A 6,890-nucleotide genomic window follows, 5' to 3' on the forward strand; every position below is an offset into this window, starting at 1 on the left:
ATGAATGACCACCAAGAACAGCAGCAGCAGTGGAGTACAGGCATCTGGATCCTAGAGGAAAAGCTGTGTGCTACAAAGGACAGGGTTGGAAAAGTGGCCCAAGCCCTTGAAGGAGCCCAGAAGATCATGAGTTGGATCCCAGATATTGGACAGTTGGAGTTTAATTTTTGCTTTTGATTATGACTGTGCTCTGATATTTTTCCCTCTTGAAGGAAGAAAATATTTTAGTGGCTCCCACAGTTAAAAGACTTTTAATTGTAAAAGGACTTTGGATTTTAAAAGATATTGAATATTTTAAAAGGATTGAACTTTTAATATGTAAAGACTGTGGGACTTTTAAAGTTGTTTAGATCTTGGGGATGAATAAGAAACTAAGGGTTGAGACTTACTAGTGATGTGTTTGTGTGTCAAGTTGACAAAGGGTCAATTGTATTGGCTAGTTTTGTGTCAACTTGACACAAGCTGGAGTTATCACAGAGAAAGGAGCTTCAGTTGGGGAAATGCCTCCATGAGATCCAGCTGTAAGACATTTTCTCAATTAGTGATCAAGGGGGAAAGGCCCCTTGTGGGTGGGACCATCTCTGGGTTGGTAGTCTTGGGTTCTATAAGAGAGTAGGCTGAGTAAGCCAGGGGAAGCAAGCCAGTAAGAAACATCCCTCCATGGCCTCTGCATCAGCTCCTGCTTCCTGACCTGCTTGAGTTCCAGTCCTGACTTCCTTTGGTGATGAACAGCAATGTAGGAAATGTAAGCTGTATTAAACCCTTTCCTCCCCAACTTGCTTCTTGGTCATGATGTTTGTCCAGGAATAGAAACCCTGACTAAGACATGCACACAGGTGCATATGAACTCAGCAGCTTAGGGAAGACAGAGGTTCATCCACTGTTGACCCAACAAAGCTCATTGCCATAATAACTTTATCATGCATTTTACAGAAAAGTGTATGAACAGTTTTTTAAAGCACCCCCTGACCCCATCATGTTTCTCTGGCAGTTGCTAAAGTAGGTGTCAAGTATATCAGCAACTGTGGGGCAGTGAGCTATGCACAGAGCGCCTGGTCCCGTGTCAATCACAGGCCTTGAACACTGGTGACCCTAAGGGATGATAGGTGTTCAGCCATGCCTCCTAGGCCCCTGGCTGCTGTACCAGCTACAGCCTCCCATGGTGCCCCCTTCGCCCTCTATCCCCACAGAGAGCTGTGTGACCATCAGTCACATAGGCAATGCCCTATGCTCCTGGTATCTGTCTGGATTCTACCCCTACAGTTACCTGGCAAGAGCCAGGTAGACCCAGCCCACTATAAAAGGGGCTATTTGCCCCAGCCTCCCTCTCTTACTCTCTTAGCCTCTTGCTTCTACTTCCTTACTCTCACCTCTCACTCTCGCTCCCCCTCCCTTCTCCCCTCTCTCCACAGGGCCATGGCTGGCCTCTGCTTCTCTATTCTTCTCCCTCTCTCTGCCTTTCTACAATAAGCTCCCTAAAACCATGTACTGCCTCTTCTCATCTGGATCCGCCGTGCTAGAGCAAAGGATCAGGTCTCCCTCTAAAGAGCCAGGTCTAACCTCCTACCAGAAGGCCTCCCTGACTCCAGCCATGGCAGCCAGCCAACCCCGCCTGCCCACCAACCAAGCCAAGGACTCTTCTCCCCTCCATACCCAGCCAGAGCTCTCTCCTCCTGCCCTTTTCCCTTTGGTCATGGACCAGAGTAGGCCAGCAGCCCCCCTACTCCATTCTCAGCTCTTGTGCACCATACAGCATCTGAGATGTCTGAGAGTGAGAACCTGTTGCCCTCCGCCTCCATGCAGGCCTGGGGACCCCAGCCAACTCTGGCAGGTTCCGCTGGGATCAGACTGCACCTTCCCTACTTCTGGAGCAGGATCCTGCGGCCTCTCACAGCCTGACTCCCTAAGGTGTCAAAACTTCACGCATCCTGCCTTGCCCAGAGGCCCTAGCCCTGAGAGGACACAGGATTCCACTTTTTAATCCACAAGCAACTTGATTATTGCCATTTTGCAAGTATTTCAGGTCAATGCCAAATAACTTGGCAGCTTTTTTGTCTTGTTTTTAACAAAATAGTATGCCTTCTCTGATGGTAAATCCACCTACCAAATCTCCACTACACATTGTGGAAAATCAGTGGGGTTGCAAATTACTTAGCTCGGCTCACTTGCTCCTGACAGTCTGGAAGCCAGTTTTGATACTGGCAACAGAGCATCTGGAATCTACAGTATTGGGTCTGGTGATCAGCATATTCTTTAATACATCTTCTCAAGACATTTTATGTCTGTTTCTGTTGGAATCATCTTTTTACAAAAAGTTGATTATTACCATCTATAGAACCACTTGTACAAAATTTTTATTCGCCAATAAAAAAAATGTGCAAGAGGTTTAAGCTGATAATATAATAGTCATAGTAAAACTGATAAAATATGCTTTCTTGATTCGTGTGGGTCTGTGTTTCACCTCAGCACAGGGGTGTCAGGAAACTTGGGTCAGGACACCACTCAGGGAGGCGAAACACAGAGGCACTAGGCTATAATTCTTTTCTCGCTCGTGGGGCTCATGTGACACGCCACTGGGGGAGTTGAAACATAGCCTAAGACTGACCCCCCCCAGCCTGTGTTTCTCTGGGAAAAAAAAAAAAAAACCAGCATGGGCTGTGGCCGAAGCTGTAGTTCTCAAGCTCCAGTGGCCCCAGACACTGCTAGGAACAACTAAGAATTAAGGAACGGCGCCTGAGGGTCTGAGATGAGCCTGGCAGGGTGGGCAGGGATCTGGCTTAGCTCAGGGTGAGCTCCAGGATTATGGAGAGGCCTTCTATGGGAGACTTAGACCTGGCTCTGTGTGATGAAGGTTTCCCCCGAACAGCGGTCCTAAGGGAAGAGACAGCCCTTGCTTGTCTAAACTGTTTGTTCATGGTGGAAAAGATGCCTATGACTTTCTCAGGGTGAACCAGAGATTAAATGCCTTTTACCGGAAGGAGTGTCCAGGAAGGGAAACTTATTTGTTACACCCTTGGGCTCATCTAGATACCTCATTAGCGTGGAGAACTCTGAGCTCTAGGCTACTAACCAGTTGTCACGGTCTGCGTAGTAGGATGTCATGTTCACATGCTCCAGGTCAGGAACCTGTTCCAGAGCAGATTCAAATGCCTACCATTCTCAATTATGAGAATTGCTCAGATTTCTTAATCTGCCTGACCTTACCAGTTTTACTATCTGGTGACCCAGTTCCACTTGCCCCACTGTTCAGATTAGAATGTCTTTGTTAATCCTAAAATTCAGAGAAATTCCACCACTTGGGGCCAAATTTAAAGCAAGTTTATTAAATATTAAATACTGACCAAGGGAAGAACTTTGTTCAAGATCATTCACTGAAGTTTCTAAGTCTAAAATGGCCCTGAGACATGTGTTGTAACGATTTATAAAGGCAAACCTATACGCCAAAGTATTTTCCCATGAGACTTTATTTTCCAAGAACTACAACTCCCAGCATTCCAAGAAGTTGCCTGGTCCTTGGGCAGGTGGAGCGTACAGGTAATTTGGGGCAATACATTCCCTCTTGAAATTGTGTTTCCAGTCAGATTCTTGTCTCTGTGGTGTGTACTTGTTTATTTTTGAATCTAATAACCATTGCTTAATGGTACCCAGATAGGGATTGCGTTTTAGTTAATGAATCCATGTTGTAAAGGCCAACTGTTATTAGCAAGAAGCAGGAGAACCAGAGGCTCTATGATGGTTGACATAAGAGTTACTATCTAGAGCCAGGCGTGGTGGCACACGCCTTTAATCCCAGCACTCAGGAGGCAGAGACAGGCAGATTTCTGAGTTCAAGGCCAGCCTGGTCTACAAAGTGAGTTCCAGGACGGCCAGGGCTATACAGAGAAACTCTGTGTTGAAAGAAAGAAAGAAAGAAAGAAAGAAAGAAAGAAAGAAAGAAAGAAAGAAAGAAAGAAAGAAAGAAAGAAAGAAAGAAAGAAAAGAGCCTGGAAAAGGACGGAGCACCAGTTATTTATTTCAGGTTCCCTCTTTGTAATGTTTCTTGAGTACAAGCAGATTGTAATCCTAATGGTTTGTAGGGAAATAATATCTCTAAAGCCATATAATAATGTATAAAGTAAGCCAACCATCCTATCATATTGTAGAAGCATTTTAGCTAATAAATCTACCAGTTGACAAATCTAGACCTACCTTTTTGGTCTGTCAACTGTCATTTTGACCTATAGGCTGGGGAGTTTCCTTTTGAGTTAGGAAAAGGTTTCATAACAAATGTCCCCACCTCCACAGCAACTGCATCTAATTTTTTTTCTCTCTGTTAAATGCTAACTTTAGTAACTCTTTGCCCGAGTAGTCTCTTCCTGAGCTTGCCCAGGCAGACCTAGTCTGGCCACTGAATGAGAAAGGCCTTCTGACTGGCAGGATTCCTTCCATCTTAATATGTATGCAATCAAAGTAGGGACAGTGAGCTCGGTATGGAAACCTGTCAGTGGACCTCAGGAAGGGCAACTGAAAGTTGAGTTTTTTCTAGATGAAATTTAAAAGTTGGAGTGAAAATTTTAATTCCACTGAAATCTCAAAAATCTACCAAAGATGAAGTTTCCTCGGGAGTCTTGGTCATGAAGATTCGTAAGTTCTTACCATGTGGTGGTAATCTTTCTTTGCATGGGTGTAAACTATGCAACTGTACTTAAAGGATTTATCTTCATAAATCACTATATATCATTATACACTGGAGTCTACTAAAAATACCATTATAGATCTAGCTTATAGTTGTTAAAACATACTGGCCTAACTGCTTCCTCCATTTTAATTTTAGCATGTTACCTTCAACTCAGATATGGATTTGGTTGTGAAGTGAATGCAGGTGGGTCTAAAAGTGACCTACTGAGTCGTCTCCCCCTAGAGTACTAATAGCCAAGAGTGTATACACAAAACTTGTGCTTATAGCAGAAGATACTGACTACTGAAGTCATTACGTAATTTGCAAAGTTCTTCTCTTCCCCTTATGGTGTGCTTTTGAAAGCAAAAGCTGTGACACTGAATTCATCAATATGTTACTGTGCGGATTCTGTTATGTTTTTGATATCTCAGCAGTCATTGCATGATACAAGGTCCTAAGGTCCGTAGCCTATGTTATTTTCTGTAAGTTTAAAGTTTTACTTTTGGTGTATGCTGTATGTTTAGTTTTGGAATGGTGTAATACAAGGGTTTCATACAGGTGTTTTCATTCTCTCCACTTAATTACCTTCACAATTTTGTGAGAATAAAAACAAAGACTGTTTAGGGATGTGTGTCTAGTTTTTTATTCAATTCTGATGTTAAATATCTAGCTTTATAATTGTGTTTGCAAACATGACTTCTACTTTCATGTTGAGGGAAATGATAGAATTTACAAAATGAGGCCTAAAGACAAGATTACCTTGAGGTGAATCTAGAAGTATGCCTTCTGAATTGAATCTTGACTTTATCTGCTCTTCATCCATATATTCAATATAATCCCTAACGCAATGTACTTTAGGGATAAAACATTTGTGGGAGTAATTAAGGCTAAATAAAATCATTGCTGTGAGATCCTATTGCAGTAGGATTGGGACCATTAAAAGAGACACTAAAAGCCACTGCACATGCACACAGAATAAAACCCATATTAGAGGTCAGGCATCTGCAGTTGGAGAGCCCAGAAATCAACTCAGCTGGCAACCTCATCATGGACTTCTAGATTACATGAGTTTGCAAACATAGTTCTGTCATGTACTCTTCCCAGCCTGTGGGATTTTGTCAGAGCAGCCCAAGCCAAGCATTCAGTGGGATCTGAGAAGTGTTAAACTGGTGACAGGGAAAATGGAATCCCTGTTGAGTGCATTTTTGGATCTTTAGTTTCGCTAAGCTCAGTTCATACTCTGTCCGGCCCTGTCCAGTCTGATCGGATGATTTCTCTACCTTCCTCCCTCAATATTGCCACCTTGCTTAAGCACAAGAACTCTCAAGCAGGAATCGCAGACACTTTTAGGGGAGCCCCATATCGCACCTCTGAACCTTGCAGTTAAGAAAACTGAGGAGGCATCACGGTAGTTTTTCATTGTTTTGTTTTGTTGTATTACAAGTAGAGACACAAAGCAGTAAACATGTTCCTGCCTTTTTAAAATCAGGGGTGGTGTTGTCTTGCATATCTATAATGCAATGGACCCCGTAATCTATGCAGTGGTTCCTGTTGCTGAAGTCTTGTTTATAGCCAACCCCAGCGAAGGGAGTTTGAACAAACCAGTTTATTTCACTGCCAGGTCTTGTTGTTATTGTTCTTTGTTTCGGTTTTGGTTTGTTTTATGAAGATTGGATTTTAGGATTAGATCAAGTGAAGCATTTGGCCCAGGACTTCACCTGCTGTAATGGCCTCTACTAAAATTTCTAATTAATAGTTGGTCTAATTCAGACCTGTCGTTTACATTTCTTCTGCCTAAGGTTCAGTAGTTCTTATTTTTGAATAAGAACTATTCAAAAATAGTTCTTACAGACGGTAGCAAATGCTCCTCTTTTACTTCAAACATCCCGTTTACAAAAACTCACCCTTTCCACATATTCACGCTTCAACCAGTAGGAAACAAAAAGGCTTTGAGGCTCTCATCTTTTTGATGTTCTTCTTAAAAGGGCAAAATTTTTTCACAAGCGCTAAATTTTAGAATCGAGCAAAATCGACAACTCAAGTACTCGACCTGTTTAAAAAATAAAAAAAAAAGTTCGCCTCTCCTCAGGGCCTTCAACGCTAACGGAGCACAAGGGAAGAGTCGGAGAAAATTACTTTCTTTTGCTCGCATCAAGTAAAGCAACGCCCACCGCAATGCGCACTAGCTTGGTTTCCAAGGAAACGCTCAATTCCGGCTGGTCGCCCACGCGCC

This window comes from Mus pahari, chromosome 15, assembly GCF_900095145.1.
Source record: "Mus pahari chromosome 15, PAHARI_EIJ_v1.1, whole genome shotgun sequence".
Taxonomy (NCBI): domain Eukaryota; kingdom Metazoa; phylum Chordata; class Mammalia; order Rodentia; family Muridae; genus Mus; species Mus pahari.